The sequence below is a fragment of the Schistocerca gregaria genome, chromosome 1, assembly GCF_023897955.1.
Source record: "Schistocerca gregaria isolate iqSchGreg1 chromosome 1, iqSchGreg1.2, whole genome shotgun sequence".
Lineage (NCBI taxonomy): Eukaryota > Metazoa > Arthropoda > Insecta > Orthoptera > Acrididae > Schistocerca > Schistocerca gregaria.
In genome coordinates, this window is record NC_064920.1 from 556107014 (window position 1) to 556126272 (window position 19259).

Consider the following 19259-nt stretch of genomic DNA (forward strand, 5'->3'; position numbering starts at 1 on the left):
ATATTTCATAATTTGCTCTCGTTTTTGCAATTTTAATGGCTAACCGCGTAATTACTCAAGAATATCTACTGCTGTTGGGGGCATGACCAGGGTATTCTTTCTCCATTAACATTCGTAACCGTTAAACACTATAGAATGAGCAGACTTAAGTAACTAGGCAACACGATTTCTTATTTGCTTAATTTGGGTCTTTTTCCTGGACGAATTTCTCTGGAGGTAGTTTACGTTAAGGTGGTCCGTTGAAAGTGAATAACGGCGCAGCGCGAATCTCATATTCTCGATGGGAACAACTGTGACAAGAGGCCGGCGACAAAGGAAAAAGAGGGGTCATTAGTCGGAACGACCTCTGTCGTTATCGTCTAGGGTGCAGCTTGCGTAAAAATCTGTGAAATGGAGCGTAAACGGAGAGAGACGGCAGACAGGTAGTCAAGAGAGCGCGGAGACGCACGAGACGCACCTGACGGAGAAAACGCACCGAAAACGTTAGCCCATGGGTCGACATCATCGAGTCACCCTTCAGATCAGTGCAAGTGGGGGAGTGGGTTGACCACTATTCTTCTACAATACATTTTAATTGGCGTTAGTTTGCCAAATACACAAACGTTCATTTGTGAAGTTTACGTTTTTGACGGCTGAAACATTATTACAAATTTCTTGCGTTCGTGAGTGTTAAAATATGGAACTGGATTTCCCATAGCACGCGTTAAAGGAAAGACAGAAAACGAAACAAGGAAATACACGGAAGTGCCAAAGAAACTAGAACACCTGCCTAATATCGTACTGTAGAACCTCCTCGAACACGAAGAAGTGCCGCAACATGACGTGGCATGCACTCGACAGTTGTCTGAAGTAGTGCTGGAGGGAACTGACACCATAAATCCTGCACGACGGTCCATAAATCCGTAAGAGTACGAGGAAGCGGAGATCTTTTCTGAACAGCATGTTGCAAGGCATCCCAGATATGCCCAATAATGATCATGTATGGGGAATTTAGTGACCATCGGTAATGTTTAAACTCAGAAGAATGTTCCTGCAGCCACCCTGTATCATTTGTGGACGTGTGTGGTGCCGCATTGTCCTGCTGGAATTGCCGTCCGTCGGAGTGCACAATAGACATGAATGGATGCAGGTGATCAGACAGGATGCTTACATGCGTGTCACCTGTCAGAGTCGCATTTAGACGTATCAAACCTCACACCGTTACGGAGTCTCCACCAGCTTGAACAGTACCCTGCTGACATGCAGGGTCCACGGATTCATGATGTCGCCATACCCGTAGACGTCCATCCAATCGACTCAATCTGAAACGAGACTCGTTCGACCAGGCATGTTTCCTGTCATCAACAGTCCAATGTCAGTGTTGACGGGCCCAGCCGAGACGTAAAGGTTTGTGTCGTGCAGTCATCGAGGGTACACCAGTGCACTTTCGGCTCCGAAATCCCATATGGATGATGTGTCGTTGAATGGTTCGCACGCTGACAATTGTTGATGGCCCAACACTGAAAACGGCAGCAATTTGTGGAAGGGTTGCACTTCTGTCACGTTAAAAGTTTCTATTTAGTCGTCGATGGTCCCGTTCTTGCAGGATCCTTTTCGGCCCCAGCGATGTCGGAGATTTGTTATTTTCCCAGATACCTGATATTGACGGTACTCTAGCGAAATGGTGAGAAATGGGAGAATCCTCACTTCATCACTACCTCGGAGATGGTGTGTCCCATCGCTCGTGCGCTGACTATAACTGCACGTTCAAATTCACTTAAATCTTGATAACCTGCCATCGTTGGAGCAGTGACCGATCTAAGAATTGCGCCAGACACTTGTCTTATATAGGCGTTGCCGACCGCAGTGCCGTCTTCTGCCTGTTTACATATGTCTGTGTTTGAATACGCATGCATATACGACTTTTTGCTGCTTCAGTATAATTGCTACAGAAAAACGATCCTTCGTTCTCATGATTTCGTTTGCTCCTTTAGAGGACTCATAGATAATTAATTAGCTTCACTATTCTTGTCGTGAAACTTATTTATGCAGTCATTGTGGGTGTGTCGTCGGTCCAGTGTTCCTTGCGTCTTTTAGCCACAGAATTCTTCTTGTCAGTTGTTTGAATTTGGCGTTGTGAGAGCTGCTGCTTTATTTTGTATCCTCCCCTTAGAAAAATTTACGAATGGTTGTGCTGATAAACCCCTTACGTTATTTGATTTTCAAACAGCTGAGCAAAACTGAACGTGGATAGACATTTCTCTCTTTACTTATTCAGATCATCAATAAACTGACACACAATATTTTTAGCACAACGCAATCTGACTTTCAATGATCCCTACAAAAGAATGGCCCTGACTAACAATGAGCTACATCTTTCATGAATCACTTACCTCACAAAAATCTTCGTTACTCGAACTACTGCAATACAGCGAGCGCCAATACTGCCAGCTAAATAAAAGATTCTAACTACTGAAGGCACTAATTACTGAGAGGCATAATTAGAAAATGAAAGATTTTGATAGAGAACAAACAATGTCTTTATCTTAATAGTGTTCAAAAGTCGTAATATATAGATCAGTTCATGACATCCAGTCTTACAAATTTACTGTCTCTGATGGACACACGTCCAGATCATCCGCTCTCAAAACTCCGCCATCTCTCTCCCCACATCCACCACTGCTGGCGGCTCACCTCCAACTGCGCAACGCTACAGGCTGTTCACATCCAACTGCCCAAACACTACAATAGCGAATATTCCAACAATGCCAACCAGCCACAGACTGCACACAGCACAGCCAGTGATTTTCATACGAGTACAGAGCGCTACGTGGCGTTACCAACATAGAAACCTAAACAGCCTACTTACAATCTGTCTGTGTGTCAGTCAACAGCGACATCTTTAGATCCTTTCGCGTGTTTGCTAACCATCGAACCTTTTTTTCAGGTCCCGTTTATTATTTTGAAAAGTTTTGTTGATTAACTACGAGCCGACCGTAAAATTTTTGACGCCTTTCCGTACAATGGATCTAAATCTTTCCTTCAGGCTGTACGATTCTTCTGATGTATCGCGTCCATATGGTGCCTTAGATCTTAGGGCCAAATATTTTCCTCACTATATCCTGTCTCTTTCATCCACTGACTTGGAAGTTCTTGAGTAATGATGTTATTCAGACTGACTATTACACAGTGTCGTGGTTTATCATAAATCTTACAGATCTTGTGCCGACTATTCGCAATCATTCTGCACGAGTCTTACTGCTTATTTTGTCATTGACAGTCATGTCATTGATCTCACTTAAGAAATCGAGGTCCTTAACTTTAGTGATATAGGCATGTCTTGTGTGTTCCCAGAGCTGTGCGTTTTTAGCGTCTTCTGATAAGAGATTTGGAAGTGACTCTCGACAGTGATGTTATATGACTCGTCAGAAATCAGTGGTAGTCCTGGTAATTATGATAATCCACTGGAAAATAATCTGCTTGACAAAAGAAGTGAAACACCCACAAGATATAGTTGGACGTACATTTAGTTTCCTACATGTACACACCATGTAAATGTTTAGAGTTGTCTGTGACTGGAAAGACAACCACCAGAGTGCATCAGTGTTGTTCGTGGGCCGGCCTATGTGGCCGAGCGGTTCTAGGCGCTTCAGTACGGAACCGCGCGACCGCTACGGTCGCAGGTTCGAATCCTGCCTCGGGCATGGATGTCTGTGAAGCCCCTGGTTCAGTTAGGTTTAAGTAGTTCTAAGTTCTAGGGGACTGATGACCTTAGAAGTTAAGTCCAATAGTGCTCAGAGTCATTTTTTGTTGTTGTTGTTGTTCGTGTTTAGCGGTGTTACCAGGTCTGTGGAGATGTATAAGGGACACGGCCAGCTTCAGATAATCAGGGATCATTATGAAGGACTCCGAGACGCCGCGTTCTCGTGCGAGGTAGGGTTATCAACATCTGGCAGAAATTGAGAGGGACCTCGTTGAGGTTCTGTATTCGGACAGTTTGTCGAATCTTACAGTGTCCAGATTTGCAAGGCATTCGGATGTGACAGTGACCTGATTAGACTGCATGGGAACATGAGGGCAGGGACACTCGTCAAATTTCTGGTCAACTACGTATGATGACCATAAGGAAGAACCGCCGTATTGTGCACTAGTCACACGGTAACCACTTCACACTTGTGTCTGCCATCCGAGAACAAATGAGGGACTGTGAGATCTTACTTCCCTTCGGCGTACATAATGTTCAAATAACGTACGGAAATGCAGCTGGTTGACCAAGTCGACAACCACCAATTTTTCGAATTGAGACACCCTGTCATTTTTAAGTGAAAACTGTGCAAGAGAATTAAATAATTAAATACCTCGGTTTTCACAGAAACACCGTAAACCAAAGATGACCGACGTCAGAGGTTGTCATTAGTGAAATTAATAATCAAAAGTTGAGATAATATAAACTCTGTTCGTCTGTTATTGACAAGTGAGAGAGCAAGATTTCTTGCAGGATTTAACAAGGAACCATAATCTCCATTTTTAATTGCTAATTCAATTGTAACAGACTCCTTAATAAAGTATCGTTATACCTGGAAGTGCATGCCAGAATCTCTGTGTTGTTATATTCCATAGTATGATCGTTCTGCAGCGGCAGATTTGCTCGACTGTTGTGTGTGTGTCACTTATGCTCGATACACCAGTACTCCACCGTTCTGATAGTCTGACCAATATATAGCTTTGCTACCACTGCAAAGATTACGGTAGACATCCGCCTTACGCAAACCAAGATCGTTCTTTACGGACCCTAACAGACCAAAGTCTACGGCCATCTTACCTTAAACAGGGAGCATTTCAAACACGACTGGTCGCATTTTGCTGAAATATATGAGGTGTATTTTTCGACCAGCATCTAAGATCAGGGTCCTTTTAGTTTTTCTATGTCCATCCTTCTGACTGGAGGTTTGAGGGACTTTGGGCGTTCACTTACGTAAAAAAATTGAACACCTACGTAGTTACGGTGTTATTTATTATATGGCAACAAGTTTCGGTGCTACAGTACACCATCTTCAGTCCTTAAATGGCGCTGAGGGGATTACGTCCAATCGTATACACGATTCATCAGCGCACAACATCTATTAAATGGTTTTCGCGGACTATCTCCAAAGAGGTGTTGGTAGACATAAAAGTTTTCTGGGGATGGTACCGCCTCATATTGTATAAAACTAGTGCTGGAGAAACCTACGGTTTCGGCCACGGTTGCAGCGTGAAGGACCCAGAAGAAGGCCGCTGCAACCCTGGCCGAAACGTTGATTTCCTACAGCACTAGTTTTATACGATATGACGCGATACCATACCCAGAAAACTTTTATGTCGACTGAATCTGGCCGCGGAAGCCTCCACAATTATATCAACTGTTGGTAGTTGATGGTTGGGGAGACAAAATTTGAAAACCACTTGTTGGCCACAGATGAATCATGTATACGGATGGTATTAACCCCCTCAGCGTCAGTTAAGCCTGACAGAGACTGGTAGCCTTATAATAAATAACATCGTAAGGATCGAAGGTGTTCCATTTTATTTCGTTCCGTAATGAATAATCATGGTTTGCATAAGGCGGGTGTCTACAGTTTTCCTTTCAGCTGTGGCATTCCAGTGTTGGTCAGACTATTAGTACTGTGGAGGACCGGTATATTCTGCACAAGCGGCACACACGCTTACAACAGCCGAGCAAATCTGCCACTGCAGAACATTGTCTTGGCACCGGTCATCCTATCGAATATAACTACACGGAGATTCTGGCATGCAATTTCAGGTATTCGGATAGTGGTATTAAGGAAGCTGTTGAAATTAAATTAGCAAGTAACCTTGTAAATAGAGATGGCGGTTTTTGTTTGAATTCTGCGTGGATTCTGCTCTCTCACTTCTCAAAAAACGGAGGACAGAGTTTAGGCTACCTCACCCATTGATTATTAATTTCACTGTCGAGAACTTCTGACGTTGATCATCTTTGGTTTCATTATGGCGCTGGTGTTTTCATTGTGTGTGTCTTTACAGAATTTCTGTGGAAATCGAAGCTTTTAATTCGTTTGCACGGCGCTTACTTGATGCAGTTTTGCCTTCAAAATGGCAGCGTGCGCTCCAGCCGAAATATCGGCGTTTGTCGACGACGCCACCCTGCTGGATTCCAGTATACTATGTGAAAAGTGATGGACCCCATGTGACGTTCCGTGTGATCCCGTACCACGGGCCGGAGACTAGCAGCAGTCAGACTGGTGGACATGTGGAGGCTGCCATAACACCGCATCATAAACGTCTGTTTCTGGGGTGGTACGATGACCGAAAAACAAATACTGCTGATAAATAGCGTCGTACTGTGTTCAGTGATGAACCGTGGTTCTGCACAAATCACATATTACCATCTTTGGCGAGTACGGTGACGGCGATAGGCCGCATTCTTCTAACATCTGGAGAGGCACGGCAGTGTTACTCCTGGTTTCGTGGTGTGCGGAGCCATTGAGTATAACTTGAGGTCACGGCTAGCAGTTATTGAGGGAACTCTGACGACACAGCGGTGCGTCACGGACGTCCTACATCTTCTTGTTATTCCTCCAGCAGTACTGCCGCCGTGCCATTTTCCACCAAGACAGTGCTCATTCACACGTGGCACGTTTTTCTATGAACTGGGCGACGTTGAGGTATTCCCAACAGAATCCCCAGGTCTGTCCCTGACACAACATTAAGTGGGACCAGCTCAGACGTGAACTCCGTTCCGGAGCCGTTACACGGGATGGCAAGGACCAGTTGCAACAGTTTCTGGCCGGCTTTCCTCGAGAGAGAATACAATGACTTTGTGATACCCTTCGCAACAATGCGTGCATCCAGGTGACAGCGGCACACCGTCATATTGACAAGTGGGCCTATACTGTCAAGATATTCGTAAATTTCACTCGATTTAGTCATCACTGAACTAATATCACATACAAACAATTCTGTCGGAGGAACATCCAGAAGTGGGCATTATACCAGGCGTTGAAAATACCGCTACAGTTGTAACGTCCTTTTATTTAGAACACGACCGGTATCGGGCTCTTATACGCCCACCTTCATGTGTTATTAGTTCTTGCTCTGACCCCGAGCGCCGCAGGACTCCGTGTTCTACGCTCTCTTACGATACACCGCGTCATGCACTAGTACACTGCGGTACACAGGGTCGCAGCACGAACTAATAACACCTGAAGATGGGTGTATAAGAGCCCGAGACCGGTCGTGTTCTAAATAAAGAAACCTTACAGCTGTAGCGGTATTTTCAACCTCTGATAACATCACATACCTACACAACCATTGAAGACTCATTTCGTTTCCTCCTTCCCTTCTGCGTGCTTCACTCATTTTATCTGGAGTGTAAACTTACCTGGATCATGACTCTGGGAGATTAGAAATACATCTTTTATACAACTTTGTGGGAATGATAGAGAAATGAAAAGAAAGAAAGGATATTTGGTTTCAACTTCTCGTCGACGGTTGTACATTGAATACAAGTTCGGATTGTGCGACGATACATTAGGAAAACGGCCTTGTTGTTTTCAAACTAACATGTGGACATTGGCCTTAACTGATTTGTCGAATTCGCGAGGAACCTATAACTGGATGGCCAGACAAGGTTTCAACATCGTTTATCCTGACTGCGAGTCACACCACACCGGCAATGCCACGTACTCCGTGACTCACAGAAGACTCCGCACCTACATCTCCAACTTGTAGCCGCTACTGCAAATTTTCTTCACAACCAAATCTTCCACAACGACGAAACGTATGCTCCCCCATCTATGCAATTGGTACCGAACATGCGTGCCAATTTATGAGCCATCAACACCATCAGCACAATTGATTTTATATGAAAATCCTATTTGTGAATTTTCGGTAAAGACTGCAGCTGAAGGATCATTAGAAATGATATTCAAGTACACATATTCACATAATTTTGGAAAGCGCAGCGAACTGATGTGTGGTCATAGAATAAACTTTAAAAATTGAAATACCACTGTAGAGAACGTATTTTGTTGTATTCGTGTCGGATGAAATCAGAACAAGTTTGAGATCACGTGACTGTTTTGTATTCAACACACACACAGAGAGAGAGAGAGAGAGAGAGAGAGAGAGAGAGAGTCATACAGGAAGAAAGAGATAGAGAATATAATAGTCTTACATAGTATGGTCACTGGAAGGTATGTGAATAAAGATGGATACCGAGAATTCCGAACTAGATCGGTGGAACAAAAGCAAACTCAGGAAGAACAAAGAGAAAATGTACGGAAAGGACTGAAGAAAATACGGAATGAAGCCGTTTAGAAAGAATTCTCATAAGACAGCAATATATGGCACTCATTATGTAACAGGCAGCTGGCAGGGCTGTAAATTCTCCGCCGTACGACGTTTATTGCTAGTTAACAAGTTGAGTCAAATGAATACACAGCTCAGCTTTGAATAATTTTTCGAATAAGTATCAAAGGAAACCTAAATAGTAGCAGAGGTTGAAAATACCGCTTCAGTTGTAAATTAATTTTCACTCGACCGGTTTCGGGCTCTCATAAGCCCATCCTCAGGCGTCGCAGCTTTACTGTGGTCCCCGAGCTCCGCGTGTACCATGCGCGGTGTGCTGCCTATGAGAGCAGGCTACTCCCTGTTCTGCACTCATAGGCAGCACACCGCGCATGGTACACGCGGAGCTCGGGGACCACAGTAAAGCTGCGACGCCTGAGGATGGGCTTATGAGAGCCCGAAACCGGTCGTGTGAAAATTAATTTACAACTGAAGCGGTATTTTCAACATCTGCTGTAATGTTCAGTTGCGGATATTCTTCCAACAGGTTTTTGTTTGTAAAAAACACTAGTTAGAATAGAAATGAAAGTACTCAGATAGTAATAAGGCGTCTATACTGTCGATAAACAGCTACAAACATTAATTAAGTAATGCAGAATTCTGTGAAATAGTTTTTTAAACATATCTGATGGGCCCAAATAAACTGTTTTCAGTTTATTAAGCTTAGGCTCATGCTAAGGTCAACAGATAATGGTATACGCGTAAACTGTAGTAGTCTGACACAGATTTGTCAATTACCCAGAAAACATTAGGCTGAGGCAATAATACTGCAGACAGGAGTATTTTCATTGATGAAGAGACTATTGCTAACATCAGAAACACTGCGATCTTTCGTTCTTTTACACTGCTGGAAACAACTATAAACATTGCGGTGCCTGTATTACTATAGATTTCTTAAATTGTTTTTTGTTTTATCCTTATAGGAATCTCCTAACGGAAACAGATAATTGTGTAACCAGTGCAGTTTTCGTGGGTTCTCACAGCCAACATTAACTAATCTAAGGAAATAGAACAATTATATACTGATGGCCTCTAATTGTGTCAGTATGATGAATTTCTGTTAAAAAATCTCCAGTTATAGAAATAACAACGTTTTTGGTCTTTTCCTTTCATAGCACACAAGTTATAACACTAAAAACGTCAACTACAGAAAGCCTTTTAACATACCGATATATAGTTTCCGGTCATTTTATTATAACAAATCGTAGCTAAAACAGCGCGTTTTCGAGATAATTTCTACTTGCTGATAGTTTAAAACAGCTTAGAGTCACACCACGCACTCTGTGGAAAAGAAAATCCACCAAACAGGACAGCGGTTCCTCAGTGTCGATTCATTAGTCCGATGTGCTGTCAGTAGTATTCGAAGTATTCACTACATTCCCAGGCATCAATCGTGCGAAATCCGCCGTCTTTATCGTCCAAGTTTCTGCTGCGTAGGTCGCCTTGGAGAAGACTGCATTTCGGACGAGGGTGAGCTTTGTGTTGGCAATGATTGAGATGTCCTTCCAGAAGCGAGCAAGTTTTGCTGCGAAATTTCTCGCAGTCGAAATGCACCTGTGGATCTCAGGCGTGTTATCTCCAGTGTAAGTGTTAACAGATCCTTACTACTCGAAGTGATTGACGATCTCGTAACCAGCAGTTCTTGTGAGGTCATATCTGTTGTCATTAGGGCGACCCACAATCATCAGTCTGTTCTTCTTATAGTTGATTTCAAGACCATATTCTCTGCTTCGTTCTGCCAATCTTCATATGATGGTTTCGAGGTGATGTTCATCTGTTGCAATTATCAAAGTCTTATCTGCATACCTGAGAGAGAATTCAACCTTGTCTTATGCCGGCGTTAGTAAAAGAGTTGTCTGAGAAGATGTTACTGATTGTTACTGTCACTGTGATCGGCAAGCGCATTTGCCAGGTCAGGTACACCAGGTATCTCGGCGTACCCATCACGATGAGGATAATACATAGCTTTTCACCGTTTCACCTTGTCGAAAGCTTTTTTGTAATCAACGAAACACATGAACATCTTGATACGGTATTCCCTTGCCTTCTCTATGAGCCGCCGGATATTCAGGATCTATTCACAAGGGTTTTCTTGCCTGGAATAAACCCAGTTTGTTCTTCTGATGTTTGTGGAATTAAAAAGATCCTAGGTTCGCATTCAATGTAGTGAGCATGAGTTTACTCGTACGTAAGAGAAGGGCTGTCATACAATAGCTCACACAGTCAAGTGGAAAACCTTTCTGAACAATGGCATCTAAATGGAGTGGCACCATTGGTGTGGCCAATTGCCAAACATCCCGAACTTCTGACATAGCCTGAAGAGGCTCTGAATAAACGCCATTCATATGATATGGAATGTGATGTTCTTCATTAAGGAACTAAAGGGACAAAACTACACACCCAGGTTACCATTACTCTTTAGGACTTCATTCGTTATTCCATCATGGTGTGGAGTCCTCTGATTCCAAAACTTTTCCAATGAATGTTCCACTTATTCTCTATGGATCGCTGGGTCAGTAGCCGTTATGTTCCGGTACCCTAACATTGGTTGTGAGTCCTCATCAAACAGGTGGATGCAGCATTCTCTCCATACTTCGGCAATACCTTTTGCGTTTGTGATGATATTCCCTTGGTCATCTTTAATAAACTGAGAACTGGGTGCGAAGTATTTTACCCTTTCGAATATTCCTGAGCTGTGATTCTCCATCGCATCGCTTCTAGAGCTATGTAACTTTTCTAAACATGGTCATTCTTGTCTTTCCTACAAGCGTGCTTATTTTCATTATTTCACTGTCAAATGTAAACGTATTTTGGAAATTAGTAATGATTAGTGTGAGCAACTTATTAACAGAATTAACAAAAAATAGAGATTTGAAATTTAGGTAGATGAATTGACTGGTTCTATAAACTTTACACGGCTTCTGGCACTTTTTAGGTATAGTTATGCTGTGAATGTACGCAAAGATCCATTACTTAGCTGGCCGTTAGTGAGACAGGGGTGGGATGAAATAAGAAATTGTTAAGTGAGAAGATTCATTTAAAAAAAATTGTGACGCTGCTGATTAGTTGTACCTCGCTACGCGACTTTTAAAAATTGCATTATATGTTGTACTGATCGGCGCTTTCTGGAAGCAGGTCGGGGCATGTGTACGCGAAATTCTGTGTTCGCTAGAATTTCCAGCTGGTGAGCAAGCCATATACGCTTGAGGCATCCTGTAGCTGAATGGCGGTGTCTCGAGATGTTCCCTGAATTTCTCGCACGCGCGAACTAAGCTACGAGAGACAGCTGATTGAGAGGGCTGTTCTCTGCCTGGCGGTACCGATAACCATCTCTCTGCTGTGTGCTGTATCTAGGGTGCACTCTGTACGATGTAATACCTAAAGAGACACTGAACAAATAAATTTTACATTACAGTATATTCAAATATTAAAACTATGTCAATGTATAAAACGGAAGTGTTCTACAAGTAAGCGAGTATGAAAGAGTTGGAGACTGAGAAAGAAAGATTCCACCTTTGCTGAAGAAGCTCTGAATAAACGGCATTAATATGATGTGTAATGTGATGTTCTTCATAAAGGAACTAAAGGGAGAAAACTAACATTACTTGAATCTAGGGTACAGCGCGCAACGCTGGATTTACTAAAATTTCTCTTCCTTCACTCTGTTAGCAGTGGGAGCGGATACGACACTCGCGGGCGCCTCGCTTCTTTCTTTAAAGCCTCATTCTGAAAAGCGAAACGGATGGATTGTCTCTGAAGCCGGACGCCCTTCTGGATTCTGCATTATCTGCATGAGTTTTGAGTTGGTGCTCTTTAACTTTGTTATCTTCTTCGTCACGGAAGAGTTTCTTTCTCTACTTTGTTTATCTTTTACGTGAGAAAGTCTATCTACTCCATTCTAAACCTTTTCCTAGACCCTGTCTATAAGTTTGTGCATTTCTTTGAATGTGGAATCTATTTCATCCAACTCCTTCAAAAACTTTTTCTCCTCTCTCATCTGTTTTCATCTACCTTTTTCCTGTCGGATTCTGCTTTTTCGAACTTTAGCTTCTGAACGGTCTCTACTTTTTCTCTGTCAGCATTTGAATTTTTTACTTTCAGCTTCTGCTTTTTCATTCATTTTTTGATCCATCGCGGTATGTCCCGCATACCTGCAGAGGTAGATTTGCTGGCTGCTTTATTATTTTCATTCTTGTTTGATTGTTCGACAGTAATAGCTTGCCTAAGCATAACGTCCTCCACCGTGTCAGGTTGGCTTTCTCTTTCTGCTACTTCTTCCATTGGAGGCACTCTGGCAATGGATTCAGATTCTAATGGAATCTCATCTCGCGTAATTTTTCTTGCTTCCCGAGATCGAACTTTATTTACGAGGTCCATCCGTCACCAAATAGTAATGGGCGTTCACTCACTACAATTACTATAATCCTTAAGCCAACAAGAAAGGAAATAATATCAAAGGCCCCCACATGCTGAATAATCAATCATCACACGTGATGTGAACAATATCATTAAAAAACATACTCAAAAATAATAGAAGCAAATTATAATTAATAAAGCTGCGACTGCTGAAAAAGTGCCATGTAGAGAAGACTCTGTAGCCCCCGTGCAAGCACGCAGAACAGATCGTGCTTTCGATGAGAAATGTGATGTTGCTTAATGCGGAGAAGTACACTTGAAAACATGGTTAATTCAAGACGGAAACAGTTTGTCGAGTCATGGGCCCGTTCACTGGAAAATTGAATTCACGTGCAGTCACCAATGCGGTGAAGCATTTTCCAAGGTTGGACTAGCCGCGCAGAGATGCTTCCGTTCGGGAATTCAAAGGTGAATTAATGAAGATTATTAGTCTGTGGTAGAGCAGAATAGGGTGCTGATATGCATCCTTAAGGCTCCTATGCTTCATATTTTGATGAGACAATAAAGTGAAACCAGCATCTGCATAACCCGTCCACAAGTAGGGAACTGATACAATTATCCATCACTTTGACACCAACAGACCACAAGTGGTCACTAATTGGTGCTCAGACCTAGAGGCGTTTAGGCTGATTTTGTTTGATATCGACGAATATGAGCGAGAAGAACGTGATTCCAGAAGTGTCCTGTTTTAGGGATTAATATGGGAAAACAGAAAATAGGAGTATCTGCTGTACTGGGCACAGGTAGTATCGTACACGGGATGCCAGAAACTTTATTAAAAAAAAAACCAGAGCAGTGGGCTTACTTTCTTCTGCAAAGAAGCCATGCGAGCAGTGACATTTAAGGTAAAAGCAAAACCACTGAAATAACGAAGCAGGTGAGGTTCCCTTCCAATTGCAAGGGTATAACGTTTGTCACGGACACAAAATCTTCTCACATTTGACAATTAAAGTCATACTCGGTATAGATAGAGTTGCTGCGTTAGGGTGCTACTATGATAGATATGAATCGAGGCTCAATTACACTGTGTACTGGAGACAACACCGCCTTGTATTTCAGTGGACGGGAAAGCGGCTGCAGTATATGTGACTCCATGCAACCTTCAAAGAAGTATTGCGCTACTGAAACATCTCTCTTCCGTAGTCACGTAGGACAGCACAACATTTGATCTCTAGAGCAAGCTGAAATCATCCGCGTCATGGACGACAAAGTGGATGAAACACAGGATTACATTTAAGAATTTTAGGCATAAGTTCAGAGTAAAGAAAATCATGCATATTTCAGTCAAACGTATAGTCCTCCACTAATCTACAAAAGGTAGATGTAATAAAAAATGTTCAAATGAGTGTGAGTTCCTAAGGGACCACCCATGCCCGAGGGAGGACTCGAACCTCCGGCGGGAAGGGGCGCGAAATCCGAAACATGGCGCCTCAAACCGCGCGGCCACTCCGCGCGGTTGTAAGAACAAACGAGGAAGATGTCTGACCTAGGGGTGACTGAGCGGCTACTAGTAGTTACTGCAGCCCTCTGCGTATCTCCAAAAAAAAAAAAAAAAAAAAAAAAAAAAATGGATCGATTTGGGTGGCGCTTGGTTGTCGCAAATTAAATGAAATTATTTTCCCCGAGACAGTCTCGAAGAATTATTGAAGTTTTTGTGCAAAAAGAAGATCTTCTCTTCAGTGGGTTTAAGATTGTGTTTTGGGCAAGTTGAATTAGACCCAGGCTGCACTGCCTTCCTGTGTTACGCGAGGTGCCGGCCAGAGTGGCCGTGCGGTTCTAGGCGCTACAGTCTGGAGCGAGCGACCGCTACGGTCACAGGTTCGAATCCTGCCTCTGGCATTGATGTGTGTGATGCCCTTAGGTTAGTTAGGTTTAATTAGTTCTAAGTTCTAGGCGACTGATGACCTCAGAAGTTAAGTCGCATAGTGCTCAGAGCCATTTGTTACGCGACGTGTTTCCAATTTAAGAAAGTTCCGTTAGGGTTGTCAACAATCTCTCACGTATTCGTACAAGAAGCTCTAAAAGGTTAGATCAAGGAATTCATCACAGAATATATCGGCCATATGTGTTTGCTGCCGCACTATGCCATATAACTACTGAAAGTTATGTAAGAAATCTGTCTCACGGTAACTTTGGAGAAATTCATTTCTGGGAAGTCAGGAATAGATTTACGATGTCATCGAATATCGAAGTTTGGTGTACTCCCGAAACAAGATAAGTTGGGAGCAATCAAAGTATTCCGCACACGATTGACTAAGAAGCAGCTAAAGAATCTATCAGGTGTTGTACATTTTTACCGTAAATTTCTAGATAATGAAGTTCTAGCATCAGATAGACTATGCGCCCTCACGGATAGGAATACTCTGTGGAACAGGGGCGGGGAAGCGGAGGGAGAATTTTTGCTGTTGAGCCAGTGCTCGCGAAAGCGCCCATTCTAGCCTACCCAGATTTGAGTTACGTTCCTGTGTAGCAGCAGAGTAGCAGAACAGGGGTAGGTGTAGAAATCTTTCGGAAGGTACAAGTTGATGGTTCAGCTGACCACAGAACAGCTGCGTTCGGCGGTAGACTGTTTGTAAGTAGACCACGTAGCGCTCTGTATGAAAATCACCGGCTGTGCCTTGTGCAGTCTGTGGCTGGTTTGCATTGTTGTCTGCCATTGTAGTGTTGGGCAGCGGCAGCTGGATGCTAACAGCGCGTAGCGTTGCGCAGTTGGAGGTGAGCCGCCAGCAGTGGTGGATGTGGGGAGAGAGATGGCAGAATTTTGAAATTTGTAAGAATGGATGTCATGAAATGATATATATATATTATGACTATTAAGGTAAATACATTGTTTGCTCTCTATTAAAATCTTTCATTTGCTAACTGTGCCTATCAGTAGTTAGTGCCTTCCGTAGTTTGAATCTTTTATTTAGTTGGCAGTAGTGGCGCTCGCTATATTGCAGTAGTTCGAGTAACGAAGATTTTTGGTGAGGTAAGTGATTTGTGAAAGGTATAGGTTAATGTTAATCTGTGGCATTCTTTTGTAGGAATTTTTGAAAGTCAGATAGCGTTGCGCTAAAAAATATTGTGTCAGTTTAAGCACAGTCATGTATAATTGTTCTAAAGGGACGTTTCATATGTTCAGTAAGAGTGATCGGAACGGCTCCGCTACAGAACTTGAGGCGCTGGTGGTCGTGGACGCTTTCGCAAAATTTAGAATCATCACTACGGGAAAACTACGATAGCGTAGACCGATCATAAAGCCCAAGAATTCCTTATGATGGCCCAGATGGCACATGACAGGCTTTAACGGTGGGCGTTCTACCTGCTAGAGTTCTCTTTCGAGATAAGACACATTATGCGTACAGATATTATTGTGGCCGACGCTTTGTTCCGCTCGCTCATCGGCCGAACCAAAGTTGAAGAGTAGACTCATGAGAATAGGTTTGATATCCTGTATATCAAGGGTGTTCATTCTGAAAATTATATTCGATATGCCGTTCAGAACATTAATGAGGAACAAGATGAGGATGAAGTTCTGAAAGATGTCCAAAAAAAAAAAAAAAAAAAAAAAGGACAAGTTTTTTCCGGCAATCAGGCAGTTCTACATGCTCCACAGCAAGGACCTAAACGGCTCGACGTGGGTGTTATATATATCAGAAGATGGCAATACAGAAACTGGTTTGGTACACCCATCTCAGTTAAGCGTGCTACGGACCTGGGAAATGTGACAGCAAGTTAAAGGAATCGGTATACTTTAATAGTATAGACAGGTGGGAAAAGAAGTTACTGGCATCCTGTATAAAATTTCAGAGGCAAAATCGTCATGGACTAAGTTAGCCACCCCCTCTTCCCCGCTAATACCGTGGATGTTAAAGGAATACACTGCCATAGACTTGCGGTCCAGTTGCGAAGACAAACAGTAGGTATGTGGAAATCGTTTTCATGGCGTAACCCTCACACCGTCAAAAAAGGTGATTGAGAAGTCTGTCTCTAAGGCTTTCACACCAGGCTTCTTGTCTGTGTTAGGGAATGTGAAACACGTACTCTCGGACAACAGCAAACAATTTGTCTCTAAATATTGAGAGATCATGATGGGCAGGCAGAGAACCAAATGTATCTATATAGTCCGGTACCACCCTCAAGCAAATTGTGCAGACAGGGTCGTGCAGGAAATACATAGGTACACAACCATGAATCTACCGCAACAAAAGACATGTCATTCACGGTTCATGTGTTAGAGACTTCGACCTCATAATGAATCAGCTGCCTCATGGGTCAACGAAATGTTTGCCAACTAAAGTGTTTGCTAAACAGTGATGTAGAGGACCGGATAAGTGAGTTGGATTCCTTTCCACTGCAGCAGTCAGCACGGCATAAGCGTATTGTCGCGGAAGCTATTGTGAACATTAAAAAAGTGGCGCCCCAATGACAATGGAGAAGTGAGAAAAATACCAAACAGCGCTTCTTGTTTCCTACGCACAAGCTCCTAGTGAGAAGTCACCCCTTGTCGTACAAAGTGAGGGACAAAAGCGCAGACTGTCCTCACTGTATGTTGGTCCAAACGACATGAGGCAAGAGGTCTTCGCAAATGAGACCATGTTGTGAAACTGTATGGACAGAAGAATCATTGGGACGCAGCACTTCTCAAACATGAAGCCATGTGTACAGTAGAATTAAGTTACCTTCAAAGTAGGAGGTAAATATGAACTTCTGCTTAGCCATTAAGTTGTACAAAGCAGTAGATACAGTTTTCCATTCGTTTATTCAGTGTTTGCAGTGTTTTTCCTTTTGGATGGGGTTGCTCTGTGGGTACTGTTGTTTATTTGGCTTTTGTGGGAGTCTAGCGATATTTCGTATATAGCTTTTGGAAGGCACCTGTGTCCCTGTACATATGATGTAGTGTAATTTCTGACGCCTAAGCAGATGAATTTTTGATCTCTACAAGGTGATAATCCCTAGTTTTCGACTGTTGTATATGTTAAGTGAAACGGCAAGCCAAGAAAAATGCCAGCCCCCCCCCCCCCCCAAAAAAAAAGGAAGAGAGATTGTTCTGCTGATGTTTGAACCATTTGTTAATGAAACTGCAGAATTTTTCTTTCTTTTGTGGGAGAGATGTTTTCAGCCACGTTTTATGAGAAGCGTGGGGAGCCGTTTGGCCTGGGACTCCTTACACTCACACCATTGATCAACGGAAGTTTAATAATTAACTGCACTGAAGGCAAAGTAAAGATTGTTACCCTCTCGAGCTCTGAGTTTTGGAAATTCTGCTTTCATTTTCTGCGTCAAGCGCAAGGACTGATTAAGTTAAAAGGGAAAGAAGATCACCTAATTTTTGTGTTTGGGGCAAACACGATCTGTTTGGTTTTGCCAGCTGTTTCAATATTTCATTCTGTTTGGTTTGATTCATCTAACCAGTAACAAATTAAATATGTCAATAAGTAAATCTCTTTTTTCTTGTCACTGTTGTACTTTCATCTCAGTCTATACCACAGGTTTAATGACAGGGTTGTAGAAAGGAAAGAGAAGGTGTGTGGTGCTTAGACGAGTTTTAGACGTGTTTCAGGGAGCTACGGCATTCAGCAACAACTGGAAGAGAGACTTTCCACGACACCTGTTCTGATGATCAGCGGACAATGGCGACCGCCATGTGGGCTGTTTTCTTGGGTCTTAATCCCAAATGGGAGCCATGGAGAGAAAAGTGTTGCCTCATGCATATGCGCCCCACAAACCCGTCGGTGCACGGCTGTTTCTAAGCGACCAGCTCCCTTCTTTTCGACGTCTCTTCGGGGGAACGAATTGGTTTCCCATACGGCCACTATCTTCTGTCATTAACCAGCTGAGACAGTCCTTTGGAAAAGATGCTCAAATACCTACACATTTTGTTAATTTCACGCTCCAATCTGACCTGAACAACACGTTAAATAACCTCACCATTATTTTCATAATTCGTTCTAGTATATAATGGTTTCAATTGTAAAGAGCCTATGGCTATCGTATTAATTTCTCTTTGTCCAGCAAATTCGCCAATTTTAACTAAGTACTAAGATGCCCTCTGTTTCTAGTGAGATAAAATTTTAGTGAGTTATGTTTTCAATTTAGTACTCACAAAAAACCCTCAGATGCACTGTTAATTATTTCTTATTGTTTAACATAGCCGATTTGTGCAAATCCTGCTATGAAAAGCAATATCTATGCTGATGGGCGCAATCCTTTGTAACCTTAGTATGATCTAGGGACAAAGATCTATGAGTGATTCTGTGTTTTGCAAAATATTGCCAGCAACACCACAAAAGGTGCAGAAGACACTTTAGTCTGTAATATAAATGTGTTGTAGGAACTGTGTTTCTCACAGTAAATTCTTTCGCTCAAGAATACTGTCTGCGAGATCGAATCGTTGCAAATGACACTCTGTTTTAAATTTTTTTCTCGTACAGGGACTGTATCCTACTGTTAAAGTTAATTTCTTTCTCTTGATGGAAGACTGTTGCAAGTTATTTATACTTCGGATCTTGTGT